We start from the raw sequence: 20790 nt of genomic DNA, 5'->3' as shown, positions 1-20790 counted from the left end.
TTATTTATTGCCAGTACTGAAAATCTAATATTGAAAATAGTTCACGTTCTTTGATATTTAAGACTTTTGTAGTCTACATGAATATTAAGTTTGGCCTCTGGGTTTGAGTCGTGTAAATTCTTTATTTGATTTCTAAGTTTCGTGAACATTTCAGTTTACTTCATCAAGAAAAAAGTATCAGGTTGTTTTTCCTAATGAAGTGAAATGTTTACGAAACAAGAATCAAATGAAGAATTAATGCGGCACAAATTCGGAAGTCAAAGTTAGCCAAATCTAAAATTCATTTTATATATACTATAGATTTTCAATACTGGCAACAAAGAAATGCAATCTAAAAAAAATGTTTTTTTTTGTGCAAATAAATTTATGCGAAAAAACTTGAAATTATACTTAAACTTAAAGTTAAACTTTAAACTAAAATTAAAAGAAACGTATATAAGAATTTTTCTATTAAATTACAGCATAACTGATATATAAAATATGTGAACGCTTTCAACATTTACACTAAATTTATATTCACAAAATAGAAAAAAAAATAAATGTACGTTATCCTTTTTACTTTGTATTTAAAAACTTATGCAAATTTTAAAATATGAATTTTAAATAAAAAGTAAGATAAATTAACAGGAACTTCTCTAATTAATTTAATTAGTTACTAATATATTTTAGTTACTATTAGTTATTAATATATTTAATTAGTTACTAATTAATCTAATTAAACTAATATATAAAATATATGAATACTATCGTGATATAATTTATAAAAAATAAAATTGTACTTAACTCTCGTAAGAATAAACAGACTAGTAATTGTAAACAAATTAAGATTACTTTCCAGATAATGACAAATCGACGTAAGTATCAAAGTCAGTATTTCTATTTTTGTTTCTTATACAATCAAAGTAATAAAGGCAAAATGACTTTTGTATCAATTTGTCGCTAACTAGAAAGCAACCTGAGTAAACTTGTAACTATAAGAACATTTAAGCAAATTTGTTTGCATTTGAAATAAAAAAAGAAGTAAGTTTTTTTGTTTTATGCAAATAAACTTATGAAAATTAAAACAAATTTATAGGAATTATTCTATCCAATTATATTTTAACTGATAGAAAATATCTTATAATATAAAGATTCATTAATATTTTTAGAAAACAATGAAATTGCACTTGACTTTTATAAAAATACATTTAAAAAAATGTAATTATGGATAATTTCATTTTTGTAAGTGATATATAAAATAAACTTTACAATACTAGCAATTATCTCTCTGAAATACAAGTATTCCACATTAAATATTATCTCACAACTAGGAGCAGCTTCGTCATGTTCTTCATATACAGCTTCTTCAATATGATTCTCATTACATATCGATGTAAACATTTAAATTTTGTTTTTCTATTAGATAATTCCGATAATTCTAACTTAATCACATTCTAATCACAGAAAAAAACAATAAATTATCAGATGACTACAAATTTAGCAAAAAACTGATATTTAGTACAAATAGATATAAAAATCTTTCTTGCACGTAAAATAATAGAAAAAATAACAGTAAATATTTTTGTGATTTGTTTCGTTTTACAAGGAACAATCTGTTGATCTACACGCATAAAATGTCTCAAATCGCACAAATTCGTTTAGTCCATTTTAGTTTTGATTGTATGATATTAATAAGCTTGATATGCCTACTCTGGAATGTTAATATATCACTTCTCTCTTTCAATATTCATCATATGAAACATATATAATAATTTATACATTTGTGTCATCCGTCCTGTAAAAATTAATTTAAAAAAAATTAATTAATAACTTATTTAATAAATATTGTGCATTTACTTAGAAAATTTGTAAAAACTTATTTGTTTTTTTTTACATAACGTTCATTCGCATGTCGTAACCAAGATTTAATTGGTTCGGAAATACAATGATCTGTTGCTTCCGCAAACCGAATTCGTATAACACCTAAAAAATAAAAAATAAAATAAATTTTATTTATGAATAAATATTGTTTATATCGTATATATTCAAATATTTAATTATTTACTCACTAAATATAATTTTTCGTAGCTGTAAATTATAAAATATTCGTTTCTTTTTTCCTCCAACATAACTAAATGTAGCAGCTAACTTATCCGACATTAGTATTCGTAAAAGATTAAAAGTGATTCCTTTGACATTATTTTCCCCAATACGTGATAGCTGCTTAATCTATAAAAATGAAAATATGTAAGAAAGATTCCAATAAGTAAAATGTTTGCCGGTAGATTGGCAAAAATTCAGTCAAAACTTGGCAGCAGATTCGGTGCCATCTATGTCCACATTAAACTCATTTTCTAACAACAGTTTGTTGAAATAATTTGAGATTCGCGGCAGATCGTGTGTGCTCGATTTCTGCGGCTAATCTGCCGTATTTTGTTATCAGATTCTGTTACATTTCTATTAACATTCTGCTAACTAAATTTGTAGCAGACACTTGACAAAATCTATTTCCATAGATTTGACTATCAGGGATATAATTCTATATTTAATCAAATTTTTTAGAATACACTTACTAATTCTTTGCGATTAATAGTATTATCAATTAACGATTTTTCTAATTTTTCCAGGTCTTCAATATTATCAATTGGGACGTTATCCATTAAACATTGTTCTGTCATTTCTTTTTCCACAATTTCCTCATGCAAAAAACATTTATCAAGTTTCTGTAACATGATATCAAATCTATTGTTCATCAGTCTTCCTTGTTCTTCTAATAAAGATATTTTGAATCCTATATCTGTCAGTTTTCTTATTACATAACGTTGAAAATAAGAGTTTGCTAAAAATATAAAATAAAATTACTGAAATATAAAATTAATAAAACAAAATCATTAAAACAGATTCATTAATTAAATTTAGCACTTACATGAACTATTATCGTTTTTAGTTTTGTAACATTTGTCAGGAGATTCGTCATCATATATAATTTGTTCATCTTTATCAAGTATTGCTACAAAAGGTCTCCCAATATATTAAATATATAAAATATTTAAGAAAGTCTGTTAATATATTTTTTAAAATATAATATCCTTATTATAATTATAAAAATTACCTTCACAATTGTCAATAACCAAATTATTATACGTTTCTTTATTTATTTCCATTAAATTAGTATTTGTTTCTTCCAATTCTTTTTCTTTGTGAACAGATATCTTTTCTATGTTTCAATATAAATAAGAATAGTTAAAATATTGTGTTATAGAAAAAATATATATTATCTATTTTTTACTTACTTCCTAATTGCTTCGACTTATCACAAAATGTACTCATTTTTGTATCACGTGCATCTTTTTGTGAAATTTTAGGGTAGGGTGATAACTGAATCCTTTCGTCATCAGTAGCATTATCATCGCTACTTGATATTACTTTTTTGGCCCTATTCTTTCGAGATTTTTTTAACTCTTCAGAGCCATCGCTCTCTGAATTTATGTCTGATATAAATTCTGCCTTCTTTAATTTTAGTAATCCTTTCTCATATGTGTCTAAATAGGATATATAATTTATTAATGCTTAACGGTTAAAAAAAACTTATTATATATGTACTTTTAATTTAATAATAACTTTTTAAATTATATAACACTTGTTTTATTTATGTTACTTACTTGCAGTAGCTAATATCCTTTTTATATTATATGTCAATTATCTTGAGGTAAAATATTTTTTTTCACAGCTTTTATAAATCTCGCATGCGAAGTAAATTGTGGCCAATGAGCACTATTTTTATCTTTTATTAACCAGGAGGTAGGAATCATTTGTAAACCATCTTCAAACTCGACAATAGAGTATAATTCTTCCATGATGAAATTCTTTACTATATTTATCCTTCAAACATATTTGAAATTATTGATGCAGCAATGGGAAGACTGCAAACTTATTATCTTTTATTAATGGTAGTTTAACATATTTTGTTTTAACATTTTCTATTGGCCACATCTTTAATTCTGATAAGTTCTCTACAATAAATATTCCTATAAGAGACGAAGGACAAGGAATATCATACAAATCTTTTCTATGACAGAATTCATGGCCTATAATGACATTTGTATTAAGCTCTTTACAATAAGCAATATTTTTTACTTCAATAATTTTTCCATCTCTTAAACCACAACAATTATCTGCCAATGTATCAATGCGTATTGTTGTATTTAAGCATCTCATTATTTGATATTGAGGATTATAGCAATCTTCTATTAAAAGACCTTTTGTATGAGTAGATTTGAAATCTACCAAAAAATGAGAACATGTTATTTCAGATTCTTGTGCTTGGTTGAGCTTATTTTGTTCATATTCAATGTATCTGCGAATAATTTGTTCTAATGGTTTATCAGGTTTTTTTAATAATTTTTTTAACGTTTGTAAGTAATTTTCATATTTAAAAGAACTAAAATAATCTAATGTTCCAAACTTTTTTACATCTTGTACTATATGAATAAGTCCATGTATATTATGTGAAATATTATGTACACCATATAATAACTTGAATGATGATACAAAATGTTGAAGAAGATCGTGAACATAATCAATAAAGTCTTGTAACTTTGAGGAACATAATATCCTAATTGCCACATGTAGCACTAAAAAATGGTCATATAAATTCTTTTGAAGAAAAGATTTGAAAGCTATAAGGCCAATGTATAGTAGCAAATTTCTAAATTCTGTAGCCTTCCATAGTTTCACTAAAGTAAGTGATCTTGGTTTACGTGCAAATTCGCATGGCATATATAATTTTAATACATTTTCTAGCTGCCATGAGATTGCTTCAACTTTTCTGTGTCGTAAATGAATTTTAAGTTCTCCAAATAACCATATATACAATAATTTTCGCATAACTCCTAAACAAACAAGATGCATATAATCCATAGGTACATTGTGCACAAGATCAAAATTTGGAATTTCTGAGAGAATTGAATATCCAATGTGATAATTTTCATCTCTTCTTAAACGGAAATCTGCGTCTATCCGTAGTTGCGCATTCATTTCAGGAAAACACATTTTGCCTTTAATATAACTGCCTTATAACCGTTATGTCCTTTTATCTTCAATATGAATGCTTTTGCTGGCGCATCACATATAATCGAATCTATTGTACATAGAATATTTTCATTATTAATAATAATTCCTTCTTCACATAATATTTTTGTATCATCCACAAATTTTCTAAGAAATTCATTTGAGTTAGACGGTTTTTGTATGCCATAATAAACACCAATAACAAAAACTTTTTTATTGTTATTTATAAATCCCAAAATTGGCCAAAATTGTCGTTGCGATGATTTGGATAATGGTAATCCATCGATATTTATAGATATTTTAATATTAGTAGTATTTCTTGAAATCGATGATATAGCATTTAATATTGCTTTTGACAAACCAAAGTGATAATAATGACCATCACCACAAACATCTGTATCAGTATTTCGAGGAGTATGTACAAGACTTCTTGGATCAAATGGAATATCAAAATGACAATTTTGACATGTATATTGTTTTATACCTTTTAATAACAAACGCAATGATGATTGTAGAATGTATTCCGTAACTGCCCAATCAGCTAAAAACTTTTTAAAATCAATATTTTGATCTGATCCACTATTTGAATCATTACTTTCTATAACATTGTATGTAACATCTTGCAAGACTCTAATGTTATGGTCAAAAAACTCAGATTCTCTTAATATTGTATCATTATCAGATACAAAATTTTCGTCTTGTAATTCATTTTCATTTCGTAATTCATTTTCGTCTTGTAATTCATTTTCATTTCGTAATTCATTTTCGTTTTATAATTCATTTTCGTTTTGAAATTCATTTTCATCTTCTAATTCATTTTTATTTTGTAATTCATTTTCCTTTTCTAATTCATTTTTATTTTGTAATTTATTTTTATAAAGCGATGTCAAATCGGATGTTGATGGTTTATCAAAAGATTCCATTATAAATTCTGTTTCCAACTTTATTATTTTCATTCTATGTGAGGAACTAGTTGCACGTTTGTATAAAGATTTTTCCCGTGACATATTTTGTATATCTATAAACGATTTAACAATCATATTTAAGATAAATTTTGGGAAGGATGATGCGCAGTGTGTAAAACAGACATCACCAATCAGATTGCTTAGTTAAAGAGAATTAGAATATATAGATTTGACTCATCTGCTAAGCAATCTGATTGGTGATGTCTGTTTTACACACTGCGCATCATCTTTCCCAAAATTTAATTTGAAAAAAGGTTTTAAAATATAATTGAATATATATGTGGATAATTGATCTGTGAATTTGTTCCACTAATTGAATATAATAATCCATTTTGCTTTTCAAGATTGCTTTTCAAGAATACTATTTAAATATGATGTAAAGTATTGCGATCTCTCTATGTTACGCTTTAAAAAATACTTTCAAAAAAAAAAAAAATTCTTCATTTTATTTCTCAGACAAATTATTCTGCATCTTTAAATTTCTATAACAATGTTTAAGAGTGTCTATACCCTTAGGGCCACTGTACAAGCTTTTCCGTAACACGTTACGTTACATTAAGTAGTGACCATAGACCTACATTCTTACGTGATCTTGAACTTCAGTCAACATACAAAGAAAAGTAACATAGTAATGTTTTTGTTACGTTACGATTTTCTTTGTGCGTTGACTTAAGTTTAAGATTATGTACGAATCTAGGTTTACGATCAGTACTTAACATAACGTAACGTGTTATGGAAAAGTTTGTGTGGTGGCCCTTATATATATATAGGATAATATTTTACCTCTATTGTGCCAATAATAATTTTAGGTAAATATCCCAACTTTCCACACAATATCACTTTAAGTATCTTCTGTCTTTCCCACTTTCACAAATGCCACGACTCGCACTATAAAAAGATACAGAAAATATATAATAATGTATATATAATGTATTTATATTAGCTAGGCTCAGTTGATTTTTATTTTTAATTAATATGGGGTGTTTTCCAGCCAGGAACATAAATCGACACAAGTCGACTTGTAGGATGATTTTCGTAAGCTGATATTGTATTGAAAATCGTTTTTACTCAAATTTTAAAATGCTACATAGATTTATAATTACCAAATAAGCAAATCTTAATTCGTGATTATAAATTTAAGACTGCTATGAAAATCACCGAAGAGACTTGTATCGACTTATATCGACTTGCGTTCTTTGTTGGAAAGCGTGTGACTCATATTACACTTCCACATGCGTCATATCCGACTCATTCCATCTTCATGCGTAATGAATTAGTTTACAGTTTTATTTAATGAATTAGTTTACAGCTTTGTTTGTTTTATTACTTACCAAAACTTTCGTTCACTGCGACGATATTGTTGTTTCGCACGTGCACTGTTCTGCCTGCTATGATATTTGCGCATGCGCGTTTACTAAATGCAGTGCGCAATATTTAAAAGAAGATTGCCATTCTTTTATGTGACTCGCTTCTTCTGCTATTAAGAATAAGACACTCATCACATGATATTATGATAATTACATTTAATATTATGGATTTTCAAATTTATATATAAGATGTCCCATTTTAATTGATATAGCTATAAATATCTCGAAAAGTACTAAGAATATTTTAGATAAATGTTTCAGACAAAAATTGTTCAGTTCCGAGAGAAATATACATTAAATAAAAAAACACTGTTATATATCTCCAGTATTTATTGTATAAATATTTATGCAAAAATTTAGACACATTCTAGGGAAATCCACAGGATATTTCTAGGACATCATATATCTATTTTCTGTATATATAATTAGGTTTGTTCGTTTTATCTAAACTCCTTAGCATTTTCTGCACTTGAAATGAGATAAATGTATATTCGGATGTTTGAGAGAAAAAAAGCAAAGGACCTAGTACAAAAAAATAAACCTAATGTACTTAGGATGTCCTGGGGAATATCTCAGGACATCCTGGATATGTTTGGAATAATTCTGGGATGCTGCGAACTATCTGGAATAACAGGCCAGATATCCTACATCCTGTAGCTATCCAATGGACATTCATGGGACATTTATACCTTATTATAATATTAAAAATTTCTAAATTATATTAAATATCGTATATAAGTAAAATAATCATATATGCACATTAAATTTTCATAAAATATATTATTTTGAAACGTCCTAGAAATGTCCTGAACCGTCCTGGACATATTCAGGATGATCCTGAGGACGTTTTGTGCTGTCTGGGATTATTCTACATGATCTCCGCTAAAAGGATTGACGCATTAAATTTTAAAATTAATAAAGCTGCTACGATTATTAAAGCGATACAACGGGCCAAAATCGCGTTGCTTTTGCCTGGGTCCTTCGCGTCTAATGAATCTATCTCTTAAATCACAGCAATTTTTAAAGAAATTGACGCGTTGTTCAAGAACTACATTATTTTACTGTGTGCTATTGAAATTACGCCATTAATATTTTACGAATTGTATCTTTTTCTAAGTTGTGTTCATTATAAAGGCGGAACAGCCTTATATAACATCGAGATTTCGGCCCGCTATATCGCTTTAATAATCGTCAGCTTATTAATTTTAAAAATCTAATGCGTCAATCCTTGTAGCGGAGATCATGTAGATCTAGCATAATAATATTTAAAATTTTTGGTTAAGTGGATCAGACTTAAATATTCATTAGAACTGTTGATTATTCGAAGAATCATTAATCCTTTGAATAATCAATAATTATATAATATAGGAATATTTTAGATATAATTTTTGAGACTAAAAATTTTAAATGTAGAAAATGGGATTGTATTAAAACGCTAGTCGCTATATATCGTCTGCAGTTGCTATACACAGATGATTATTAACAAATTCTTGTTCAAATTTTCTTTAAGATCATGATTCAAAATACGGCCACCGATTCATTCGCTAATATTATGCAATTAATTTTTGAATATTGCAAAATCTGTAAAATGTTACAAAATTTCATGTTTAGATTGGCGAATTCTACACATCTGTATGCCTTGAATTATCAAAAATATCCTATGCATGAATTATACGAAAAAATTGGGAAACAAAACTTTACACTGTCACAAAACTTTAAAAATTATATGTACAATACGTTAATTATTAGTCACAAGAACATTTTTGCTAAAATTTTTTATATAATAAGTTTTACGAATTATTATAAATGTATATACATATAATAAATAACTTGAAGGACTACAGGCATTTTAGAATAACACTTTAAAAACATTAAATATAACAATACTTTTATATATCATAAACCGATGGAAAATACTCACTAGATCGTTTCCGTTTATTGTTATTTTGCTTCTCCTGAATATTAACATTATCAGATATAAGATAGTCTGAATTGGTGTCTGAAATAAATTTAATTTATGTTGAGACATTAAAATAAATATAAGTAATTATACATAAGTACATATATATAAAGAAAACATAAAATATATAAAATAAAAATATCAAATTAAAATATAGATATAATTACCTGAAGATAAACCTTTTTTTTCATTAAGTACACATTCTTTTTCTTTGTCAATAGAGTTGTTTTCTTTTAATACCTCATCATTTTCAGAACTGTTATCTGTTGATAAATTCTCATCTGAATTATTTGTATTACCTTGCTTCTAGGTACTGTGATATTTTTACTATATCTCTACTAATCAATGGTTGCCTATAATGATCTTTATGAATTTTATCGGAATGACCCATAAACGTGGCTAGGTCTGAAATTTCGACATCATTCAGATTTAATTGGATGCAATATGTTGCTACATGTTTCCTCAATATTGTGCCACGTAAAGTAGAAGATTGACTCGCATCACATTCTTCCGAAAATTTTCGTATTAATGCACATGCTCTGAGATACTTATATCTTCCTTTGTTATATCCAGGCAATCCAAAAACATACGGATTTTTTTCTGGTACTCCAGCTTGTTCCCGAAATTTTAAAATGAAAAGAATACTTTGAAATAAATCGTTTGATAGTAATACAGGAACTGTACGTCCTAATTTGCCTCTTATGCAAAATCTTATATATTTTTCAGCTATTTTTCTACTTTCTGTAGACAATGACTTATAAATATCATTATACATATTTTTATTTAATTTCTCATAGCTATTAAAGTCCTCTATGAGAACTCTTTCAATTTCTCCTGCCCGACGTCTGTTGAACACATGTGTGGACGTTAGTGTTACTTCAGCCAAAGAAATCCAGTGACAATAAGAGAACGATTGTTGTAGTGCCAGAAAAGCCTCAGTCCGTTTTTTTTTAAATGTTTGTACAGTTTCTGAATGTCTTCTACTGATGGAAGATGAACTTTTCTATGCCTTCTGCGAGTCGATTGTGTTTCCATGACAGTTGCATTAATGCTTGTTCCAATATCCACAACTAGCAATTTAAAAAAATCTTTAACTTGTTTCTTTTTTTCTGCATTTTCTCTTTTTATGCATTCCATAATCAGAACATTTCCAATATGTTTTATTAATGTTGATAAATTTGATGCTACTGCAGGAGTTTCATACATTTTTTCTTCAGGATTATATTTTGCGACTTTATTAATCGCACACATCATATATTTTGGGATCATAAATTGAATCAAAGTTTTCGATGTTTGTATTTATATCTTTCATTGCCAAGAAGAAACGACCAAGAAGACGTAATCTAGCGCGAATCATATCATGATGATGTTGCGATTTATATTTGATGCACAATTTATTTGCATACAAAATCAACAATTCGTCGTATCTTATAACACGAGACACTTCATCGTCTCGCATGACTGGAAAAACATCTTTTCTCAAAATTTTACTTGCGGATAGATGTAATCTGCTTACAATCTTTCTACCCATAATCATAATACATTTATTTTTTGTGAATTTTTTTCCAAAGCAATTTCTAGAATGATGACGAATTGTGCTTTTTGCAAAAAAACCCTTGCATTTGGCACAAACAGTAAAATCTTTAGCATCTTTTTGATGTTTTTTATTAGGACGTCGACATACTATAAGTTTTCCGTTATTCAATTTGGACTGTGTATTAAATTAAAAATTACCATTTTTCCATAAGGTATCAATAATTGTTCTCCGTTCAGGATTATTTTTAGGTAAGACAGCAAACTTTTTTACATCCGGTTCATTGCGATGTACAGTTTCCAAATGTCGCGCTAATTGTGTTTGCAATTTTGAGCAAAACATACAATAGTTTTGTTTTATAATTTTTGTATCTGAAGTGTCTACATGCATATTTCCGTCATCGCATACTGATGTGTCATTATTAGCTTTTGAGGCATCTAAACTAGATATTGAAGATGCAGTTATATTTTGATCAGTCACTATTGATTTTTGTATCTATGGCAATTCTTCATCATTATTATCTAATAAATCGTGATCGTCTTCTGATGGTATGTACTCTGATCCGCTTTCTTCATCCTCAACATCTAAAAAAAAATAATAAATATATATTTGTTTTAAATATTTATCTGAAAGTTTTATTTCCTAGTCATGATCATCTTGATTAATGAGATCAGAAACAAAGAAATACATGCACAAGATTCAAGCAAAATATGTTGAAATAAAAACATGACATTAGAATTGATTGAGCATATTTTCTTTTTGCTTCAACAAATATAATAGCCATAAAATTAATTAATGTAATATGTGAACTTGTTAACTTCTTAATTGTACCATATATTATATTAATTTTATGGATATTTATTATTTATTAAAGCAAAAGGAATATTTCCATAATATTTTCCATTATTTTACAAATCTGATCAATCTATTGTATCATCTTATAAAAATATTTATTTACATTACAGGAATTGCAATGCAAGACATTGCAAGAATTTTTAGCATATATTAGCATATAATCTGTAATGGGATAGAAGTCTTAACAAAACATATTTGTAAAAATAATAATAAATTTTTTAAATCTACATATCTACATACCAAGTGGTGATGGTGATATTGAAACATTGATATTTGTGTTGCATACTTCAATCTCATTTTGACATGTATGGAGAATACATGTATCTTTTGACATGGATAATTCCTCTAAATATAAATATAATTTGCATCATAAAATTGCAACAAAAATTACATAAATTTATTACCAAAAACCATAAGTGCTATCTTAAAATGTAAGAGCCGTTCAGTTGTATCTAATGTAATATTGGAACAATATTTTATTACTATGAATCATGTATAAGCGATATTTGACAATTCATAAAAGAAAGTTTTTTCCCAGGTCAAACTAAATAGGATAAATATTTGCAATCAACTATTTTGCAAAATTTGCAATGTTTCTAAGGAATTAAACAATATCAGCAAATGAGTGCATAGGTATCAATGGGACGTGTTTTAGAACAATCTTAAAGAAAATAACTAGAACCTATTGACAATCATCAAACAATAGCCAGTGATAAATAATGATAGACCGTGGAGGCATATGGTCTAACTTCATGTTGTGATTTGAATATAACTACGTTGTAAAGTTATTTAAAAAATTATATTTTAATAATTAAATAGTAAAATGTCAATAGTAATAATTTTTGAAATATTTGATTCTATGTTTACAAATAATCGACTCTAACACTTTATACAAAATTTTTTTAAATTGAGCTTTTTGGAAATTAAACTTTTATATACTAGTAGTGTTAAAACTTAATTTCTTAACGTGTTTATCTAAATTTTCATACACAGAAGTATTAAGTAAGCCTACACAGAAAAAAACAAAATAAGAACATATTAGAAAAATAAATGGCTAATTTAATGTTACATGAATCTATATGTACAGTAAATAAAATATTAAACTTCATATGTATGAATTATAAGAAATGTACATACATGAGAGAGAGATATTTGCGTCATCAATATTGTCAGTTTGCAGAAAATCATTTTCAACGAAACTGCATGTGAATACATCCATAGTATTATCTGTAAAAGTATTATATTAAAATTATGTTATCAGCAGTATTGAATTTTGGAAATGTATCACTTTTTATCATAAAATTGTATATTTACAGTAAATAATAATATAAAAAGATACTACAAAATATTGAAACATTAACATTTTCTTCACAGACATAGGGTTCCTGCAGACAGGATATATCGACGCATTACGCATAACAAAAAGTGACGCGCTAATAAACATAGAGCTTTTAAGAAAAAATGACATCTTGATTGGCCACCGCGTCACTTTTTGCCATGCGTAACGCATTGACGCGTCCTATCTGCAGGAGCCTATAGTCGGTTACATGTAAAATGGAAAATAACTAAACTTACTAAAATATATTGGAAGATCAGTTATCTGATTGTCACAGTTTTTCTTTTCTGTTTCTGATTTTTTCTTATTTCCATTTTCGTCAATTGATGTGGGTTTGTCAATATCTAATGCAATAACAAAAAAGAAATACATATTCTAGCATATTTAACAGCAAGTGTATTATACACAGATAGACATTCATCAGCTTAAAGGCCATAATAACAGTCGTGACATGCAATTTATAGATACAATGTGATTTATATTTGATAATTTTTAAAAACTACAAAATAGATTGAAAGAATATTATTAAAAGTATAAATTAATTAACAAAATATTATTAAAAAGAAAAGGAACTAAAGATTAAGATATTCATATTGACATTCAATCTCTAAAGAGCAACAATTGAAAATATTATGCACACTTACTGGTATTTAATGCAACATCGGTCATCTCAATATTACAATCTTTGTTTTGCATCACAGACTCATTGTTCCAATTGTTATTTTTATCCATTATCGTATTAATATCTGATATAAAGAAAAAAGTATATTAGTACTCACTTTTTAAAATATTTTAAAAAGCTTTGTGCAAACTTTCAAAGCAAACGCAGCTTAAGAAATGAAAAATGGATTTACACAAAAAATTTTCAAATGATAAAGTTATAAGTCTACATCAAGCTTCATGAATATTTTAATATTTATTAGTCTCTTATATATTAACATTTTAAATAAGCATTTTATGATATCTTAGTATCAAACATTAAAAATTGACACAATTTAGTAGCAATTTTACACCGACATAATATATATATGTATATACATATATATATACTACCTCTATTCTATTAACGGGATTCTCTAATGTCTTAGCGACACTAATAATTCCATATTTCAATATATGTATATGTATTATGTGAGACAGTACATACATATAAACCTTCTAGTATAATTATTACAAATATAATTATCATATTGATACAAGACTTTGTCTCTCTGAAAAATAATGTGTTTATGTATACACTCCAATGTAATTGTAAACTTGATAAATCGGTTAAGAACAAAATGTTATAAGATTTTTTTTGTGATACAGATAATATACATATAATATGTATAATATATATTACAATATGCCACATTTGGATATAATATGCCAAAGCACTATCTTCGCTGATATATTCACACACACACAACTGAATAGCGATACAAATGTTTATTCAATCCTCTAACATGTCAACAGTACAAAATCATTCATTGCTTCGACAGACACTGCAAGTTAGTGAATGAGCGTTGACCATTCCATTACAGATCACAAGATTCTATTAGCAGAGACTATAATATTCAACTCTCGCTTAAAAGATTCTCGTGCTTTGTAAATGGATTTCCTCCAGACATTCAATGCAAGCTGGATCCCTAATTTGCAAATTAGTGCCGATCTATTACTTTCGCCTGCTTAAAATGAAAATGATATAATATTAAATGATATAATATTAGATAGACATTAAGATCTCGTTCGTAAAGCAATGTTATCAGCATAACTGTCATCATCATAATTCAGTCTTCTTTTAGGTTGAATGAATAGAAAACACAATACTTAAAAAAATTACCTCATACTGTAGTTGCACAATAGTTATCCCAGCGTAGACCCAAAAATGCATTATTTCTAGTGTAAAAATCCCACTGTAAATAAAAGAAATTGATTAATGATTTGAAAATTATTAGGCCTATGTTGTATATATGTACTTTTATAATATAAACTATGAAAATATAACAGAAAATACTCTATGTTTCTAATTGTAATGTCTTATTACTTATATCTAAGAACTTGTTCCACATTACTAAAGTACCCAAGCTCTATCATATTAGCAAAAAATACTTACCCAATGTTATTTCGTACGAAGAGGAAGATTTCGTAAACTTACAAATATGTTTGATACTGAAAACACATAATGATATATTAAAACAGTGACATACGTGAGGTTAGGATAGCTGTCATGTGTGCAGTAAGCAAAAGAAAAACATCCTGTTAAAATATTTTTATTATTTATATATCGTTTTTTCTTATATATCTCTGTTTTACGTATGATATACTGTCTGTAAACAATTAATAATTGTACGATACTCTTTTGCACATAAAATCTCGCGATGCCATGACATACGTGAATTTTAATTTTGAAAGAGTACAATTATTAATTGTTTACGAATAGCATATAACAGGAAATATATAGATATACAAAAAATAAATCCATATATAAATAATAAAAATATTTTAACAAAGCGTTTTTCTACATTACCTACTGCACACATGACAAATCTCCTGACTTCGCGTATGTCCACACTTATTTGCAAATCAGAGATCCAGCTCGAATGTCTAGAGGGAATCCATTTAAAAGCACGAGAATCCTTTAAGTGAAAGTTCAATAGTCTCCCCTAATAGAATCTTGTGATCTGTAATGGAATGGTCAACGCTCATTTACTAAATTGCTGTATCTGTAGAAGCAATAATGATTTCATACTGGTGATGTGTTAGAAGATTGAGTAAACATTTGTGTTACTTTTCAGTTAGTGAATACATCAGTGAACATAGTGTTTTAGCATGTCGTATCTAAATGCAGTATAATGTACCCAGTAAGCAATTTGATAACAAATTGTTGCCAAATTGGCATCAAATTCGCTCAAAACTTGGTAACAAATCCAGTGCCATCTGTGTCCGCATTAAGCTTGTGTTTTGGTGACAAAGCTTGTTGACATAACCTGACAGCAAATTGACGGCAAAAACCGAGCAAAGCTTGACATGATTTGACGTCAAATTGATGGCAAAAATCGACCAAGATCTGCGCAAGACAATCTGACAGCAGATTGTCAGCAAAAACCGAACAAATTCTGCAGCTTTTGGCCATTCATATAAAAGTATATATTAAAGTAGATTTAAAGCCTTAACCCTAAGTAACAAAATGATGATAAGTTTTGGTCATAAAATGACCATTAGATAATTAGACATTATATAAAATCATATATTAATATGTTAAAACATATAGGTAAATTCAAATAACTTAATTTATAAAATTAAAGATCTTTTTGGACAGAAATTGTTTGAATAAGTGAAAATCGAACAATTATCTGTCCGATTTGCAAAAAATCAATTCAATATCTGAATTTCCTGTATAAGAATTGTGTCAAAAATTGAACTGATAGAAATATATATATTATAATATTATTAGCATTTTGTAGGCTTTATATACACTCATGACAAGGATTTGAATACGGGTATAGATAATGAATAATGCGCCGCATAGCGATAAGCGAATGAACTATTTTATAATACTTTGTAATAAGCTGCAGATTTTGTTCGGTTTTTGCTGCCAATTTGCCATCAGATTGCGCACTCTAGATCTTGCTCAGTTTTTGCCGACAATCTGATGTCAGTCATGTCAGCAAGCTTTGCTCGGTTTCTGCCGCCAATTTGCTGTGTAGTTATGTTAGCAAGCTTTGCTTGATTCTTGCCGGCAATCTGCCAGCTTAATCGGTAATAACAACTCTTGTACCAAATTTGTAGCCTTTTTGCTGACAATAATTTGTAGCAAGCACTTGGCAATATCTGTTAGAACAGACTTGGCTGACTGGGTATATTTTCTGATTATGCGTCTTAAACCTCATCCCTGTCTCAAGTCTTTGGTAAATTTCTAGAGTCTAGAGCAATCGAAACGGGATGAAAAAGGAGCCCAGACAGCACAAGGATGTCCTTAGGACGTCCAAAGGGCATCCAGGACATACATGTAGGATATCCTGAGGATGTCCTATTTTAATCCTCGGATCTCCTCTGGATGTCCTGAGGAAGAGTAAATGATAGCCGTATACTAGCCTCTGGAGAATCCAGGGAGATCCTGTGGAACATCCTAAGGATTTCTATGGGATATGTTAGGGATATTCTTCGTACGTTTCAGGGAGCAAATTTTGAAAATTGTGTCCTGTTATTTATTGCCAGTACTGAAAATCTAATATTGAAAATAGTTCACGTTCTTTGATATTTGAGACTTTTGTAGTCTACATGAATATTAAGTTTGGCCTCTGGGTTTGAGTCGTGTAAATTCTTTATTTGATTTCTAAGTTTCGTGAACATTTCAGTTTACTTCATCAAGAAAAAAGTATCAGGTTGTTTTTCCTAATGAAGTGAAATGTTTACGAAACAAGAATCAAATGAAGAATTAATGCGGCACAAATTCGGAAGTCAAAGTTAGCCAAATCTAAAATTCATTTTATATATACTATAGATTTTCAATACTGGCAACAAAGAAATGCAATCTAAAAAAAATGTTTTTTTTTGTGCAAATAAATTTATGCGAAAAAACTTGAAATTATACTTAAACTTAAAGTTAAACTTTAAACTAAAATTAAAAGAAACGTATATAAGAATTTTTCTATTAAATTACAGCATAATTGATATATAAAATATGTGAACGCTTTCAACATTTACACTAAATTTATATTCACAAAATAGAAAAAAAAATAAATGTACGTTATCCTTTTTACTTTGTATTTAAAAACTTATGCAAATTTTAAAATATGAATTTTAAATAAAAAGTAAGATAAATTAACAGGAACTTCTCTAATTAATTTAATTAGTTACTAATATATTTTAGTTACTATTAGTTATTAATATATTTAATTAGTTACTAATTAATCTAATTAAACTAATATATAAAATATATGAATACTATCGTGATATAATTTATAAAAAATAAAATAGTACTTAACTCTCGTAAGAATAAACAGACTAGTAATTGTAAACAAATTAAGATTACTTTCCAGATAATGACAAATCGACGTAAGTATCAAAGTCAGTATTTCTATTTTTGTTTCTTATACAATCAAAGTAATAAAGGCAAAATGACTTTTGTATCAATTTGTCGCTAACTAGAAAGCAACCTGAGTAAACTTGTAACTATAAGAACATTTAAGCAAATTTGTTTGCATTTGAAATAAAAAAAGAAGTAAGTTTTTTTGTTTTATGCAAATAAACTTATGAAAATTAAAACAAATTTATAGGAATTATTCTATCCAATTATATTTTAACTGATAGAAAATATCTTATAATATAAAGATTCATTAATATTTTTAGAAAACAATGAAATTGCACTTGACTTTTATAAAAATACATTTAAAAAAATGTAATTATGGATAATTTCATTTTTGTAAGTGATATATAAAATAAACTTTACAATACTAGCAATTATCTCTCTGAAATACAAGTATTCCACATTAAATATTATCTCACAACTAGGAGCAGCTTCGTCATGTTCTTCATATACAGCTTCTTCAATATGATTCTCATTACATATCGATGTAAACATTTAAATTTTGTTTTTCTATTAGATAATTCCGATAATTCTAACTTAATCACATTCTAATCACAGAAAAAAACAATAAATTATCAGATGACTACAAATTTAGCAAAAAACTGATATTTAGTACAAATAGATATAAAAATCTTTCTTGCACGTAAAATAATAGAAAAAATAACAGTAAATATTTTTGTGATTTGTTTCGTTTTACAAGGAACAATCTGTTGATCTACACGCATAAAATGTCTCAAATCGCACAAATTCGTTTAGTCCATTTTGGTTTTGATTGTATGATATTAATAAGTTTGATATGCCTACTCTGGAATGTTAATATATCACTTCTCTCTTTCAATATTCATCATATGAAACATATATAATAATTTATACATTTGTGTCATCCGTCCTGTAAAAATTAATTTAAAAAAAATTAATTAATAACTTATTTAATAAATTGAAATTTTAGAATAAGTCCCAAATGCACACACAGTGTAAAATGAATCACCAAGCAGATGAGTCAAATCTATCCTAATTCTCCTTAACTAAGCAATCTGATTGGTGATGTCTGTTTTACACACTGCGCATCATCTTTCCCAAAATTTAATTTGAAAAAAGGTTTTAAAATATAATTGAATATATATATATGGATAATTGATCTGTGAATTTGTTCCACTAATTGAATATAATAATCCATTTTGCTTTTCAAGATTGCTTTTCAAGAATACTGTTTAAATATGATGTAAAGTATTGCGATCTCTCTATGTTATGCTTTAAAAAATACTTTCAAAAAAAACAAAATTCTTCATTTTATTTCTCAGACAAATTATTCTGCATCTTTAAATTTCTATAACAATGTTTAAGAGTCTATACCCTTAGGGCCACTGTACAAGCTTTTCCGTAACACGTTACGTTACATTAAGTACTGACCATAAACCTACATTCTTACGTGATCTTCAACTTCAGTCAACATACAAAGAAAAGTAACATAGTAATGTTTTTGTTACGTTACGATTTTCTTTGTGCGTTGACTTAAGTTTAAGATTATGTACGAATCTAGGTTTACGATCAGTACTTAACATAACGTAACGTGTTATGGAAAAGTTTGTGTGGTGGCCCTTATATATATATAGGATAATATTTTACCTCTATTGTGCCAATAATAATTTTAGGTAAATATCCCAACTTTCCACACAATATCACTTTGAGTATCTTCTGTCTTTCCCACTTTCACAAATGCCACGACTCGCACTATAAAAAAATACAGAAAATATATAATAATGTATATATAATGTATTTATATTAGCTGGGCTCAGTTGATTTTTATTTTTAATTAATATGGGGTGTTTTCCAGCCAGGAACATAAATCGACACAAGTCGACTTGTAGGATGATTTTCGTAAGCTGATATTGTATTGAAAATCGTTTTTACTCAAATTTTAAAATGCTACATAGATTTATAATTACCAAATAAGCAAATCTTAATTCGTGATTATAAATTTAAGACTGCTATGAAAATCACCGAAGAGACTTGTATCGATTTGTATCGACTTGTGTTCTTTGTTGGAAGCGTGTGACTTATATTACACTTCCACATGCGTCATATCCGACTCATTCCATCTTCATGCGTAATGAATTAGTTTACAGTTTTATTTAATGAATTAGTTTACAGCTTTGTTTGTTTTATTACTTACCAAAACTTTCGTTCACTGCGACGATATTGTTGTTTCGCACGTGCATTGTTCTGCCTGCTAGTACTCGCCCACCATGATACTATTTCCCGAATATGATATTTGCGCATGCGCGTTTACTAAATGCAGTGCGCGATATTTAAAAGAAAATTGCCATTCTTTTATGTGACTCGCTTCTTCTGCTATTAAGAATAAGACACTCATCACATGATATTATGATAATTACATTTAATATTATGGATTTTCAAATTTATATATAAGATGTCCCATTTTAATTGATATAGCTATAAATATCTCGAAAAGTACTAAGAATATTTTAGATAAATGTTTCAGACAAAAATTGTTCAGTTCCGAGAGAAATATACATTAAATAAAAAAACACTGTTATATATCTCCAGTATTTATTGTATAAATATTTATGCAAAAATTTAGACACATTCTAGGGAAATCCACAGGATATTTCTAGGACATCATATATCTATT

The 20790-nt window shown here is 27.7% G+C and overlaps 1 long non-coding RNA gene and 2 pseudogenes across 2 annotated transcripts; all 3 read right to left on the bottom strand.

Annotated features, from left to right (window-relative positions):
* Positions 1-630: 630 nt before the first annotated feature.
* Positions 631-7304, bottom strand: LOC138942036 (uncharacterized; annotated as a pseudogene).
* Positions 7305-9581: 2277 nt separating this feature from the next.
* On the bottom strand, positions 9582-12957 carry LOC138942035 (uncharacterized; annotated as a pseudogene).
* Positions 12958-13332: 375 nt separating this feature from the next.
* LOC138942037 (uncharacterized) lies at positions 13333-20393 on the bottom strand. Of its 2 annotated transcripts, XR_011448243.1 has the most exons (4): positions 20311-20393; positions 19764-19868; positions 13711-13812; positions 13333-13410 (listed from the first exon to the last, which is right to left on the bottom strand). It is a non-coding gene; the product is annotated as an uncharacterized lncRNA (long non-coding RNA). The 2 variants fall into 2 exon arrangements; XR_011448242.1 differs by lacking the exons at positions 13333-13410; positions 13711-13812 and adding an exon at positions 18037-19026.
* Positions 20394-20790: the final 397 nt, after the last annotated feature.

The sequence above is a fragment of the Polyergus mexicanus genome, unplaced genomic scaffold (genome assembly GCF_030449975.1).
Source record: "Polyergus mexicanus isolate NDT 795.1 unplaced genomic scaffold, iyPolMexi1.0 SCAF_21, whole genome shotgun sequence".
Lineage (NCBI taxonomy): Eukaryota > Metazoa > Arthropoda > Insecta > Hymenoptera > Formicidae > Polyergus > Polyergus mexicanus.
The sequence above is the reverse complement of the archived record's forward strand: the minus strand, read 5'-3'. Positions and strand labels throughout refer to the sequence as shown.